General features: G+C 46.5%; 1 protein-coding gene and 1 long non-coding RNA gene across 2 annotated transcripts in view; one reads left to right on the top strand and one right to left on the bottom strand.

The window, feature by feature from the left end:
• Positions 1 to 15,179, top strand: part of LOC309606696 (solute carrier family 22 member 10-like) — a 234,399-nt gene that overhangs the window by 189,904 nt on the left and 29,316 nt on the right. The window lies entirely within an intron of this gene.
• LOC309606745 lies at positions 100 to 4,368 on the bottom strand. Its single transcript, XR_014232034.1, has 2 exons — positions 4,057 to 4,368; positions 100 to 3,758 (listed from the first exon to the last, which is right to left on the bottom strand). It is a non-coding gene; the product is annotated as an uncharacterized lncRNA (long non-coding RNA).

Below are 15,179 nucleotides of genomic sequence, written 5' to 3'. Positions count from 1 at the left end.
CTGAGAACAGCAGTGAACAGCCCAAACGCACCTCAGTGTAGCGGGGAAGGAGCCTGTGTTAGTCAGCTCTGGTGCCATAACAACACACCACAGACTGGGTGGCTTAAACAACAGACATTTATTTCTCACAGTGCTGGAAGCTGGGAAGTTGAAGATCAAGGTGCTCCCGCATTCAGTTCCTGTGAAAACCCTCTTCCTGGCTAGCAGATGGCTGCCTTCTCACTGTGTCCTCACAAGGAGGAGAGGGAAAGAGAGAGCTCTGGTCTCTCTTCTTCTTATAAGGGCACTAATCCCATCATGGGGGGGTCCAACCTCATGACTTCATCTAAATGTAATTACCTGCCAAAGCCCATCTCCAAATCCCATCACATTGGAGGCTGGAGCTTCAACATGTATTATGGGGGGACACATTCAGTCCATAACAGAGCTGAACTGTGTCTTTAATAGAATTCATGCTAGTCTGCATTTCCCCAAAAAACTCTTCCTGTGCTTTTATTTAGCTCCATTAAAATAAGCCTAAGGACTTCTCTGGTGGTCCAGTGGTTAAGACTTCGAGCTTCCACTGCATGGGCCACGGGTTCCATTCATGGTCAGGGAACTAAGATGCCGGATGCCTCACGGTACCGCCAAAAAAAAAAAAATTCTTTTTAAAACCTAAAGGATGACGAAATAGTGAAATTAATAAAGCAAACTCCATGCCTGCTGGCTAAGTAAGATTCCTCTATATTAAATGGCTGCTGTCAGGACAATTCCTTGAACTTAACTGCTTTTCCTGCTTGCTTCTGGCTGGCAGGATCCCAATGAGCTGGCGGCCAGGCACCTACTGTCCCGCCTACAGTCATGACCATGTGAGTGACCTGCAGCAGAGGAGAAGGGGAGGTCACACTCACCATCAGGAGTCCGACCATGGATATGTACGCCAAGAACCTTCAGCTCCGGAAAGACCCATCTGGCCCTTGTCCTCTTCAGAGCAACCACAGAGGAAGCAAATATTGGCAGGGAAGGGGCCATCCGAAGAGGGCAGGCCACCCACAAAAGAGGGGAGAAGGTGGCTGGTGGGGAAAGAATGAGTGGGAGGAGGAGCTGTAGGTATGGAGTGCAGGGAAGGGAAACTCAGTAGCCCTGTGGGTACAACAGATCCACAGGGGGTGGGAGCCCAGATGATGTAGATCAGGGCTGACCAACTGGGAGCCTGGAAGCCAGTGTAGAGTGCGGGAAACCAGCCCTGGGACCTCTGACTCCCCAGAGCTTGAGGGCAGGGGGCTCGCCTGGATTGTTCTCTGTCCCAGGTGCTCAGCCACCGCCAGGCACATAGTAGGCTCGTGATTCATCTGGTGAACAAATGTCTTGACTCTGAGTAGCACTGAGGCTCTGCGCTTATGAGATAAGATTACCTGGCTTGTATGCTGTCGGGGAGGGAGAAATGCCCGCCCCCCTCTATCCCTCTTGAATTCTTGTGGCTGAACTAATAATACAATTGACTCAAGACAGACTGCCGGAGAAAAAGAAATCTTAATGCGTGCACACGGAGGCCTCGTGGAAATGGGACCGAAGAAGTGGCCAAAGCAGGCCGCTTTTATACTTTTTTAGACAAAGGAACAATAAATTTGTGAGAAATTGACAGGACAAAAAAACTTAGGTTTTGCAAACTATGGCATGTGGGTCAAATCGAGCCCACCACTTGTTTTTGTAAAAAACACTTCATTGGAACACAGCCTTGTTCACTCCACTACATATTGTCCACGGCTGCTCTGGGGGCTACAAAGCTGCAGCAGTAGAGACAGAGACCGCCTGGGCCACGAAGCCTGAAATATTGACTATGTGGCCCTTTACGGGAAGAGTTTGCCTGCCCCTGACATGACCCAGGCTTTTTCCTCCTCCTGGCTCACACTGTTTGTTTCTTCTGTCTATAGTCCTATCACCCCTGTTTCCCAGTAAGCCTCAGCTCATTTTCCAGTTTCAGATTAACCAAAAGAATTAAATCAGACTCAGCTCAGGTGTCAAGGTGTCCTGTGAAGCCTTCCTTGATCAGGGCCTTTGGAGCAGAACCCACCTGGGTTCCAATCCCACCTCTGCACCATGGCTGTCATGGTCTAGAGACTCAGCACCTAAGTGTTGAATGAGTGTGGACAAGCTGCTTCAGTGCTGTGAGCCTCCGATTCTCCATCTGTAAAGTGAGGATAGTAAAACCTGCCTCTGGGGCTGCGGGAAGGGCCCGTTTCAGGGCCTGGTGGCCAAAGAGGGCTCGCCAACCGGACCAAGCATCATGGCCATGCTCACGCCCTCGGCCACGCCACCTAACCACACTGGGTCTGCAGAGCCCGTCTCCCCACCCCCGTCCCCTTCGACCGTGACATCGAAGGCAGGGGTTCTGTCTCTGCTACTTAGCCTTGTTTATGCCTCTGTCTCCACCCCAGCCCAGGATGCCCAGCCACTGTCTGCTGAGGTTCCGGGGGGCTCATTCTCTGTGTGGCCTCAAGCAAGTCCCTCCTCTTCTCACCTGCTTTTATCATGTATAAATTGAAGGGATTGGGCCTGGTGTTGTCCACGTTCTCCCAGCTCTAAATTCTCTGCTTCGCCTCTAAAGGGGGCCCTGGCCTCCTGCCTCACCCAGGCTTCCGGGAAGCTGGAACGAGAAGGCCAGGTGATGGCGCCTGGAACCCTCAGGGAGGGGCTGATGGACCTGCTGGAAGCAGCAGGGCTCACAGGAAGCCTGTGGTGTAATGCCAATCTCTGAACAGCCAGTTCATCTAATGACCAGCTTCTAAATTCACTTGTGTGTGTGTGTGTTTAAACTTTAGTTCACCGGTTTGATTTTCTTTGCAAAAGGGCATTTTTAAAAGTCTCTGCCCCAGCTCAATCCAGCTGTAGGAGCAGGGATGGGGGCAGAGAAACCCTCTTCTGAGTCAAAACCAGGAGGGGCAGCACCAAGCTTTGCCGGGCTGCAGATCATTAACGGGAAGGGGTGGGTGGAGGAAACAAGATAAACATAGGCATGAAACTATGTCACCAAGAATGTATTCTTTTGCATGAGAAAAACACATTGTCTCCTCCATCTCCGCTCCCGGGGATCCCCCAACCCCGAGTCTCTCCTGGGTTCATTTTCCCTTTTCTGCCTCTCAGCTCTGAGATGGGCATCTTCCTTTCCTGGGTAGAGGGCGACCTCTCCTACATTGCTGTGAGGTACTTGGACAACAGCTGGGCAATTTCTCATGATAAACATTCACCTCCCATATGACCCCACAATCCTACTCCTAGGTGTTTACCCAAAAGAAATTAAACTCTATGTTCATGCATACAAAACAAACCTGAATGGGAACATCTGTAGTGGCTGTAATCATTATTGTCAAAAATCAAAAACCACGCAAACGTCCTTCAGGTGGTGAATAACAAAGGGTGGCGCGTCCAACCAACGGGATACCACTCAGCAGTGAAAAGCAACAAAGAAGCCCTGTCACTACTGTATTTTGCTACGATATAAATGAACCTCAAACGCATTCTGCTAAGTTAAAGAAACCAGACACAAAAGGCAACCTTCTGTATGATTCCGTTTATATGACATTCTGGAAAAGGCAAAACTATAGGGACAGAAAAAAGATCACAGGAGCTGGGGGTTAGGGGTTGGCTGACAACAAAGGGACGTGGGGGAACTTTAGGGGTGAGGGAACTCTCCTATATCTGTATTGTGGTGATGGTTACACGACTATATGTGTTTGCCAAAAGTCAAAGAACTGTATAATAAAAAGGGTAGGGCTTCCCTGGTGGCACAGTGGTTGAGAATCTGCCTGCTAATGCAGGGGACATGGGTTCGAGCCCTGGTCTGGGAAGATCCCACATGCCGCGAAGCAACTAGGCCCGTGAGCCACAATTACTGAGCCTGCGCGTCTGGAGCCTGTGCTCTGCAAGAAGAGAGGCCGCGATAGTGAGAGGCCCGCGCACCGCGATGAAGAGTGGCCCCCGCTTGCCGCAACTAGAGAAAGCCCTCGCACAGAAACGAAGACCCAACACAGCCAAAAATAAATAAATAAATTTTTTTAAAAAAAGGGTAAATTTTACTGTTCATAAATTGTTCCTCAATAAGCCTAATTTTTAAAAATTTATTTGAAAATAAACCTACATATTTACACATATGCATACGTGTGTATACACACCTGCTGTACAGCTGTTTTAATGGTTACATAACGCGCCGTTAAATGCAGCTATCTATTTTATTTGGCCAGCTCCCTGCTATCGAGTGGTTTCCTGGGTGGGGCATCTTCGTTAATGCTGTGATGTCCCTGAAGGAAAGGGGGCTGGTCCAGCACCTGGCCCAGCGCTGCACCAGCGCCTCCCCGGGCCCTCCTTCAACCGCTCCTTGCACGGCCCGGGAGGTAGAGATTCTTACCTGCTCTGCAGAGGGTGCAGCTGGACTAGCGAGGGGGAGTCGCCTGTGCAAGTGGCACAGTCAGTGAGCAGAAGACCCGGGATTCCAAACTGGTTCCTCTAGTTGGGAGGCCCACGCGCCTCCCCTTACGCTGTGCAGCCAGTTGTAAACTATTTGAAGGAAATAGCTGTTCCTCGCTCTTGTTTGTCCCTCCAGAGCAGCTAATAGACGTAGGAGATTGGACCCATGAAGGGGTGCTTCCCAGGTACAGCGGGTTGCCTGGAACTGAACCCCACTCTCTGATGGAATGAAGGTCAACAGTCTCTCCACGAACTCACTGCTAACGAAGACTAGCCGATGGTACACCCTGCAGGGGAGAGCACGATGCATTCAGGAAACGGCGGTTGAGTGCCCGTTGTGCCGGGCACTGAAGTGAGAGCCCGCACACGATCGTACAGCTGTTCCCACTCTCCACCTCAACGCTGGTGGTGCTTAAACAGAGCATCTGTCCTCACCTGAGGGAGCCAGATGGACCACACAGCCGCATCCCAAAGAGAAGGCCCAGGGCTCACCACCAAAAGCAGAAATCCCCAACCGGTCTCCAAGTCTCAGTCTCAGCTTGGCATGAGACAGGAAAACCAGAGACAGGGAGAGGTGAGCCCTCGCAGGGAACATTCTAGAACCTGACCCTCAAGGAGCCCCAGTCCAGCCTGCAGGCTCCCTGTGTTCATCACCTGTAGGAGACGGGGCAGGGAGCTCTTCTCACACCGGGGAGAAGCCACTCTCTTTCCTGAGACGGCTGGGCTGGAAAGGAGCTCTTCAGAGGACAAAGAAGAGAAGGACGGGGGTCCAGGAGGTGGTATGGGTGGGCGTGCAGCATGGGAGTGGGTCAGAGTGATGTACACAAGCTGGGTGTGAGTGCACTGTATGCACAGAGCATGTGTGTGTCAGCGAGTGAATCTCTGACTCTCAGGACGTCTAAAATGTCTCGTAAAGGGCCACCCGCCTCGTACCCAGGCCCGTGTCTCTCGTGAGGGATGGAGCTCCGAATTGCACAGCTCAACGTGTCAGACGCAGTGCTCAACACTTGACCCACTTTATCCATCACTCCTTGGAGTAAGAACTGTCACTGCCCCACTTGACAGATGAGGAGACTGAGTCCCAGGGAGGTAAGGTAACTTGCCAAAGATCCTTACCTAGTGAGTAGAAGAGTAAGACTGAAACCTAGGTCTGAACGTTTCCAACGTTATGCCCTTAACGATCCCAGAACATTCCAGGCAGTCCTGGGGCAGCTCAGGTCTGGGCTCCAGGCCAAGATCTGGGCTGGGGATCACAGTGCGGTTAGAGTTGGCAGTGGGGCAGCGCCCTTCTGGAGTTTACAGGAGCAGGAGGTAGGTGGCCCTGGTCACACTCAGAATGCGAGATACGCCCTTGACGCAGGAGTTCTATTTCAGGAACACTCTGAGGCCAGCCAGCACCCCACCTCCCCATGACTCAGCTGAGCCAGCCGCACCCGAGCGGGGGGGCTGAGCTGCCGCGGGGGGGCAGAGAGGAGACATGGTTGAGAGCAAAGCCTTTGACTACAGAAATGACTCAACTTGGCCCAAGATGGGACAATTTGAACATCAAAAAGAATAACTACACGTAGATGGAAAAAATCCAGTAATTGAAATCTGTGTGCTCATCATGATATTTTTAAAAAATTTGTCACCTTTGGAGGGTGCAAAAGACTCACCATGTCATTTGAAAATCTGGTAAACAAAGGAAAAGGTTCAAGCATTTCCTAAATGAACTATACTCAGGGAACCAAATTAAAAACTACAAGAAAATGCAAAGTCACAAAACAGCGCTGAAAAGGGAGCCCTACCTATGTATGCAAATGAGCAGAAAAATTATCTGGAAGGACACACACCAGGCTGTGTAAAGGAGGAAGGAGCGTGGAAAGAGACTTTAGCCTTAATGCCAGCAGTTTTGATTTGGGTTGGGTTGGGTTGTGTTGTTCCTGTTGTTAACAAGGAAAATGTATTCACATATTTCTTGTGGAATTAAAGAAATTGATCGTTTTTAAGGTAGGGTTTTGGAGCCGGACTCCCCTAAGTTCAGATCCCCGCTCCGCCTCTTGGGGAAGTCCCTTTACCGGAGCATCAGTGCCCTCAGTGCACACCTGGGGGTAATTATGCCTGCTTCACAGGGTCGTTGCACAGATTCGAGAAAAGCCTTTCTCGTGCTGCAGGCTGCAGCGAGCACTCAGGAAGTGTGGCTAGTTTTTGAGCCACAAGGAAGAAGGAGCACGTGGAAGGAGGATGAAGGGATGGAGGGAAAAGCAAAGGGGCGGCGATGTTTGGAGATGAGAGGGAGACAAGGACGCCTTCTGTGAACCATTTCCCTGGTCGCACCGACGAGGACAGTGAGACGGAGGAGGTGGGCCTGGGCACTGGGCAGAGGCTGCCCTCCCCAAGCCCACCACTCCTGCCCCCTCAGGACGGCCCAGAGGAGCGCTCCTCCCCCCACCCGGCCCCGCAGGCCTCAGCTTGTGCCCGCGCCCCTCTGTGCCAGAGCTGCAGACCAACAAGGAAACCCCACACAATCACCACCAACAGAGCTATTTTCAAAATAAAAGCTTATTGTAAGTCTGGGCTGACAGAGGCCATCCTTCTGTCAAGATGGTGTCTGTGTGTCGCTGCCGGGATGCCCAGCCTTTATCGCTTTAAGAGTTTGCTTTTCCCTCTCATGCTGCCCAGGCATACACATATTTAGAAACGTGAATCAAAGTTCACGTGAAAACTGCTCTGTCTCGAAGCAGGGCAGGGTACAGGCCGGGTCGACAAGCAGGCCTGGAAGAAGAGCCATCGGAGTTTGAGAGGAGCTGGTGGTGGGTGAGGTCAGGGTCACGGTCAACACTCACCAAGTCTCAGGGCAGAGTGGAGCGGGGACGAGGGCAACGAGCCAAGCCCGGGGGGCGGGGGGGGGGGGGGGGCGGGGCCAGGCAGGGCGGAGTGGCAGAGCCCGAGGGGAGGACTTTCACCAAGGAGGAGGAGCCCCAGGGAGACCCGAAAACTGGGACTGCTCTCCACCAGCCTCAAAGCCGATGGAACAAGACAAAGCAAGTCATCAGAGGCACCCTGCCCCGCCACACACGGAAAGAGAATGAGCCGCGCAGCCACCAGTATGGCAGGGGATCACTCCCCTTCCTCCCTGCGGCTCACAGTTCAGATACCTATTCTAGACCAAAGGGGAACCCCAAATCCACGACTGCCTGGGGATGGAGGGGCTGCCCTTTTAGGCACCAGAACGCTATCCTACCCAAAGCCTCCAATAAGTACCTCTCATACGACATGCACCTATGGGCTGTTACATCCTGGGCAAACTGGGCAGGGGTGGGTGGGAGCGGGGACCCTTAGCATCCTCACTGTGGGGCACGTGGTGGGGAAGCAAGGACCAGTAACCTACATCCTTCAGGCTTTCAGCAAAAAGGGGGGCTTTACCGTCAGGATACAGGTAGACTGGAATGAGACTGGACAACGATTGACGATCCGCCCCTCTCTGCAGACCATCTGCTCTCACAGCCCACGTGGTCGTGTTCCCGAGGAGACGCAGCCCCTCTCAGGATCTCCACTCCATTCTCCCCTGGTTTCAGGGGACAATCTTGGAAGTATGTCTCATCCTCCATTCTGGAAGGAGATAGCGGGGTTGGCTTAGCTAATTACCTCCCGGACCGTTGGCCAGAGCCCTTTGGGCCAGCCCCCACTTGAGGACACTGGACACCTTTTGAGTGGCCAGCCTGGAGTCATGTGATCTTGCTTCATCCAATCAGTGCCGTCCCCTTGCCATGACGTCACAACCCTGTTTCCCTGAGCAGGAGGGCTCGCTGTGCCCTGTCAGCTAAAGGAGCTTCAGATGAGGCCAGCATAGTGAGTAATGCAGTCGTGCATGGTGGCAACAGGAAGAAACGTCACTGTAACCGTGCTGCGGCTTGTAGCTTCTCACCTAATCCAGTCTGTTCAGGGTGTCAGAAAATCAGACCCAAGTGCCATATGACAGTCATCAAAGCCAGGGCTGGCGGGCTGGGGATTCTGCTTGTCCCTGTACTGTGCATGAAGCTGCTGGGCAGGAAAGAGGCCAAAATGCCCCCCAACTGTGCAGAGAGTGGGGCAGGGGCAGGCCACACACCAGCCTGCTGGCAAGCAGGACCACAGCCTGGAAGACATACCTTTTTGGTCTTAACTGTGTTTGTGTTTATGTATATGTAATTTTTTAAATTTATAAAAGGATATAAAATGAAAGATAAGCCTCTATACTCCCCACCCCCATCCCCTAGCCACCCAGGTCCCCTACCTAGAGGAAACCTTATCAATTTCTTTCTTTTTTTAATAACTTTATTTATTTTATTTATTTATATTTGGCTGCGTTGGGTCTTCGTTGCTGCGCGCAGGCTTTCTCTAGTTGCGGCGAGTGGGGGCTACTCTTCACTGCGGTGCACGGGCTTCTCATTGCGGTGGCTTCTCTTGTTGTGGAGCACAGGTTCTAGGCGTGCGGGCTTCAGTAGTTGTGGCATGCGGGCTTCAGTAGTTGTGGCTCGCAGGCTCTATATAGCGCAGGCTCAGTAGTTGTGGCACATGGACTTAGTTGCTCCACAGCATGTGGGATCTTCCCGGACCAGGGCTCGAACCCGTGTCCCCTGCATTGGCAGGCGGATTCTTAACCACTGCGCCACCAGGGAAGCCCAACCTTATCAATTTCTGATATCCTTCCTGGAATATCTTAGACTACATATACTTTTTAATGAGTTTTCTTAAATCTTATATCTATATAAAAGAACAGTCATAAGTGTAAGACATAAGAAATAACAATAAAATACCCATGCACCAACACCCAGTTGAAGAAATAGAAAATCACCAGTATCTTAAATAAGCCCCACGACACAAAAAAAGTCTGTACACAAATGTTCACAGCAGCATTATTCATAATTGCCAAATGGTGGACACATACTGATGAATGGATAAAAAACATGGGTAGGGACTTCCCTGGTGGTCCAGTGGTTAAGACTCCGTGCTCCCAATGCAGGGAGCCCAGGTTCGATCCCTGGTCAGGGAACTAGATCCTGCATGCCACAATTAAGAGCCCGCAGGCTGCAACTAAAAAGGTCTCGCACGCAGCAACGGAGATCCCACATGCCACAGCTAAGACCCAGTGCAGCCAAATAAATAAATAAATATTTTTTAAAAATGGGTATATATCCATACAATGGAATATTACTTGGCCATAAAGAAGAAGGAAGTAATAATTCATGCTACAACAGGGAGGAAACTTAAAAGCATGCTGGTGAAAGAAACCGGTCACAAATGCTACCTATTTTAAGATTCTATTTATATGTAATGCCCAGAATGGACAAATATATAGAGACAAAAAGTAGATTTATGATTGTTTAAGACTAGAGGCACAGGCAGTGCTCGGAGGTGATAGCTAAGGGGTATGGAGCTTCTTTTTGAAGTGGTGAAAGTGTTCTAAAATTGATTGTGGTGATTGTTTCACAGCTCTGTGAATATACCAAAAACCACCGAATTATAGACTTTAAATGGGTGAAGTGGATGGTATGTGAATTCTATTTTAATAAAGCTGTTATAAAAAAATTAACCCAATTTCTCTCCCTCCTAGTACTGTTGTAGCCACTCTCCTGAATTTTGTGCCTATTAATGTCTTGCTTTTTAAAAGTTTTTACAAATAAAAAGGTATCCCTTAACAATATTTTTTTTTAATTTGGTAAAAACAGAATCAAACATCATACATTCTACAACTTGATTATTTTTGCTCACGATTAGGTTCCATGCTGACGGATTGTAGCCATTGTTCATTCACGTTCACAGTATTCCCTTTGTAGAATGCAGCACAGCTAATCATCCTGTCTCGGGTCAATGGACATTGGGGGTGTTCACTGTTGCTGACAAAACTGCCACGAGCGTCCTCATGCAAGCCTCCTGGAGCACCGGGCGGCTCTTCTCTAAGCAGAGGCTTTCAAACCTTTTTGACCAAGACTCACGGTGAGAAACACACTTTACAATGCATCAGGATATTGATGTATACAAGCAAAAGTCTTATCAAAAAATTTGCCAAAAAACAAGATGAAATTCACTCTGACAAATCCTATTCTCTATCATTGTGTTTCACTGAATGATTTTTAAAATATTGACTGTGACCCACTAAATAGAAGTTATCACTCACTAAAGGAGCACAGACCAGAGTTACTGGGTTGTAGGGTATGACCTTCAGCTTTATTAGAAAAAGAATGGAAAATTAAGCTTCCTACCAGCAGAATACCAGAGATGTAACTGCTCAATATTTAAATATTTGTCAGCATGGTAGCTGTAGATTAGGATCTTTTAATTCACATTTCTATAATTACTTATGAAGTCCCCCATTTTGTCATGTGTTTATTTGACATTTGTATTCTCTCCTCTGTGGAAAGCCTGTTAATATATTTGTCCACCTTTCTGTTGGGTTGTCTTTTCCTTATTTATTTATTTATTTTTAATAGATTTATTTATTTATTTATTTTTGGCTGCGTTTCGTTGCTCCCCGCGGGCTTTTTCTAGTTGCAGCGAGCAGGGGCTGCTCTTCGTTGCAGTGCGCGGGCTTATCGCGGTGGCCTCTCTTGTTGCAGAGTATGGGCTCTAGGCACGCGGGCTTCAGTAGTTGTGGCACGCGGGCTCAGTAGCTGAGCCTCGTGGGCTCTAGAGTGCAGGCTCCGTAGTTGTGGCGCACGGGCTTCGTTGCTCCGCGGCATGTGGGATCTTCCCGGGCCAGGGATCGAACCCGTGTCCCCTGCATTGGCAGGCGGATTCTTAACCACTACGCCACCAGGGAAGCCCTCTTTTCCTTACTGATTTGTATGAGTTATTTATATATACTAATCCTTTGTCAGTTTTTGTGTTACAGGTATCTTCTCCCAAGTGTTGCCTATCTTTTCATTTACTTTATTATTCTTATTTGATGAATCAAATTCACCTTTTGGTGCTTTACTTTTTTCTTCTGTATTATTTTGTGCTTATGAACTACAGAACGGTCATAAAAGTGTTCTCCTATATTTCCTTCTAAAAATTTTGTACTTTTGCCTGTGATGGTGAATTTTGAGTCAACTTGACTGGGCCAAGGTATGCTCAGATAGCTGATAAATCATTATTTCTGGGTGTGTCTGTAAGGGTGAGTCTAGACGAGATTAAGCATTTGAATTAGTAGACTGAGTAAAGATCAGCTCTCACCAATGTGGGTGGTGTGAAATGTGAAATAAAATGGGGTCACTTATGTCAAGGGGTTTTTAAATGGAACCAGGAGGCCATTAAGGAGGTGGACTTTACCCACATCCTCCCTGAGCAGAACCTGAACTTTTGAATTGGGTGAAACCACAAATATTCCAAGGACTCTGCAAAAACACTTGCAACTTGTCATAGCAACGGGTTATTACCTCGCTCTAGTGATAGCCTTAGCAATCCTGTTCAACCAAGACTAGCTTCTGCGTCCAGCTCCAATTAAAATTCTTTGCAATGCAAACCTTCCTTCTTTGCCTTTAAAAACCCATGACATTAACTCCCTGGTAGGACACTGTTTAGGTTGCTATCCAAATCTGTGTGCCCTGCATTGCAGTTCTTTGATCCCAAATAACTGCTTTCTGCCTGAATATGGCCTCCTAGTTTTATTTAGGTTGACAGTGAGCATCAACCCATCCGCTGAAGGCCTGAATAGAGCAAAGAAGGTGGAGGAAGGACAGTCTCTCTCCTTGAGCTGAGAGGTCCATCTTTTCCTGCTCTCAGATATCAGAGTTCCTGGTTCTCTGACCTTTAGACCCCAGGACTTACACCAGCGCCCTACCCTCCATGTGCTCAGGCCTTCACTGGGACTTAGACCATCGGCTCCCTTGGTTCTCCAACCTTCAGACTTGGACTGAATTACATCAAGAGCTTTCTGTTCTGTGCTTGCAAATAGCAGATGGTGGGATTTCTCAGCCTCCATAGCCATGTGAACCATTTCCTATAATAAATCTCCTCTTGCATCTATCTATCTAGCTAGCTATCATCTATCTATATCTTCCATCCATCCGTCTGTCTATCTATCTATCTGTCTATCTATCTATCTATCTATCTATCTATATCCTATTGGTTCTGTTTGTCTGGAGAGCTGCAACTTATATATTGCCTTTCACATTTAAGTCTGAAATCCTCCCCAAACTGACTTTTTCTGTACAGCGCAAAATCCATATGATTATGCAGTTTTTTGAGTACCGTTTATTGGTTGAGGATCAGCAAACTATGGCCTACAGGTCAGATCCAGCACTTTCCCTGTTTTCATACAGCCCAGTAGCTAAGGCTGGGTTTTGCATTTTTAGATGGTTGAAAAAAATCAGAAGTTAATATTTCATGACCCATGAAAAGTACATGAAATTTAAATCTCAGTGTACATAGATAATGTTTTTATTCTTTTACAAATACAGTTTTATTAGATACACACCCATGTATTACAGTACATAGATGTGAATTGACTATGGCGGCTTTCCTGCTACAACAGCAGAGTTGAGTAGTTGCATCGCTTTGAGGCCTACCAATATTTACTCCCTGGCCCTTCACAAAAACTGTTTGCCAACCCTGAATAGTTCATCCTTCCCCACTGATCTGCAGTGTCACCTTTGTTGTAAATTAAGGTTTCATATATTTGTGGGGTCTGTTTTAGAGGTTCTACTCCATTCCATTAGTCAGCCTAACTATCCCTGCACCAAAAATGCACTATTTTGATCACAATAATAATTTATAATAAATCGATATTTGATAGTGCAAGTCTATCTGCCTGGTGTTTCTTCTCGGTAATGAAAAAGCTAACCTTGCCTCTTTACTTTTTCCAGGTCCATTTTAGAATCTGGTTGCAAATTTCAGGAAAGACCCTGTTGGAATTTGGTTTGGAATTGCACTGAATCTAGAGATGAATTTGGAAAGAAACTGACATATTTATGATATTGAGGTTTCCTAGCCATGCAAAGTCCTTCGATATTTTCTCCAGAGAGATCTCATTCATGTATTGCTTGAATATTTGGGGAAACTCCTCTGTAAAACCATCCAGGAATGCCATTTCTTTGTGGGACAAATTTTAAATACTGATTTAATTCCTTTAATGGTAATAGGACTACTTAGATTTTTTTACTTATTCTTGGTTCAATTTTGATAACATGTTTTCCTTAGAATGTATTAATTCCATCCAAATTTTCCAATTTATTGTCATGAAGTTATTTATTGATTTCTTGTTTTTTGATCTCCTTAGCATCTGTAGTTATATCCCCCTTTTAATTCCTAAAACATTAACTTGTGTATTCTCTTTTATATGCTTATTTTGATTCATTTCTTTTGGTTCATATCTTTTTACTTTCTTCCTATTTTTTTCCTTTTGCCTCTTTCTCTCTCTCTCTTTTTTTTTTTTTTTTTTTGGTATAATTGACATACAACATTCTCTTAGTTTCAGAAGCACAACATAATAATTTGATATTTGCATATATTGCAAAATGATCACCACAACAAGTCTAGTTAACATCTGTCATCATACATAGTTACAAAAAATTTTTTTCTTGTGATGAGCACTTTTAAGATCTATTCTCCTAGAAACTTAGAAATATGCAATACAGTATTATTAACTATAGTCACCATGTGGTACATTACATCCCCATGACTTATTTGTCTTATAAGTGGAAGCTTGTACTTTTTGACCCCCTTCACCCATTTCACCCACCCCCAACCCCCAGCTCTGGCAACCACCAATCTGTTCTCCATATCTATAAGCATGATTTTTTTGAAAGATTCCACGTATAAGTAAGATAATACAGTATTTGTATTTCTCTGTCTGACTTATTTCGCTTAGCCTAATGCCTTCAAGGTCCATTCGTGTTGTCGCAAATGGCAAGATTTCATTCTTATGACTGAATAATATTCCATTCTATATGTATACCACAATTTCCTTATCCATTTATCCATTGATGGACACTTGGCTTGTTTCCATATCTTGGCTGTTTAAATAATGCTGTGACAAACATGGGGGTGCACATATCTTTTCAAGTTATGTTTTCCTTTTCTTTGGATAAATATCCAGAAGGGGGATTGCTGGATCGTATGGTAATTCTATTTTTAATTTTTTGAGGAAACTTCATGCTGTTTTCCATAGTGGCTGCACCACTTTACATTCCCACCAACAGTGGACAGGGCTTGTCTTTTCTCCACATCCTCACCAACACTGGTCATTTCTTGTCTTTTTGATAATAGCCATGAGGTGATATCTCATTGTAGGTTTGATTTGCATTTCCCTGATGATTATTCCTGTTGAGTATCTTTTCATGTACCTATTGGCCATCTGTATGACTTCTATCTTCTTCAATTGGATGATTAACTCATTAATTTGTACCTTTTTCTTTCTTAATGTAAGCATTCATGCTACACATTTCTTTCTAGGTATCCCTTTACCGGAATGACCCAAGTACTGACCTCTAGTATTTTTGTTATCCAGTTCTAAATATTTTCTAGTTTCCATCATGTTTTCTTCTTTGACTCATAATTGATCTAACAATGTGTTCTAAAATTTCTAAAAGGATAGAGTTTTTCTAGCTATCGCTCTCTTATTAATTTCTAACTTAATTTCATTATGGTTAGAAAAGATGATCTCTATGTTACCAGCCCCTTGAAATTTGTTGCGACTTGCTTCAAGGCCAAGGGCGTGGTCAGTTTTCATGAGCATTCCTTTGTGTGTGGTCAGAAAGAATCTATATTCGACAATTGTACTATATGTGTTCATT

The sequence above is a fragment of the Balaenoptera borealis genome (genome assembly GCF_965194805.1).
Source record: "Balaenoptera borealis genome assembly, chromosome: 11".
NCBI lineage: Eukaryota > Metazoa > Chordata > Mammalia > Artiodactyla > Balaenopteridae > Balaenoptera > Balaenoptera borealis.
Note: the sequence above shows the minus strand (reverse complement) of the source record. Positions and strands in the feature narration are given on the sequence as shown.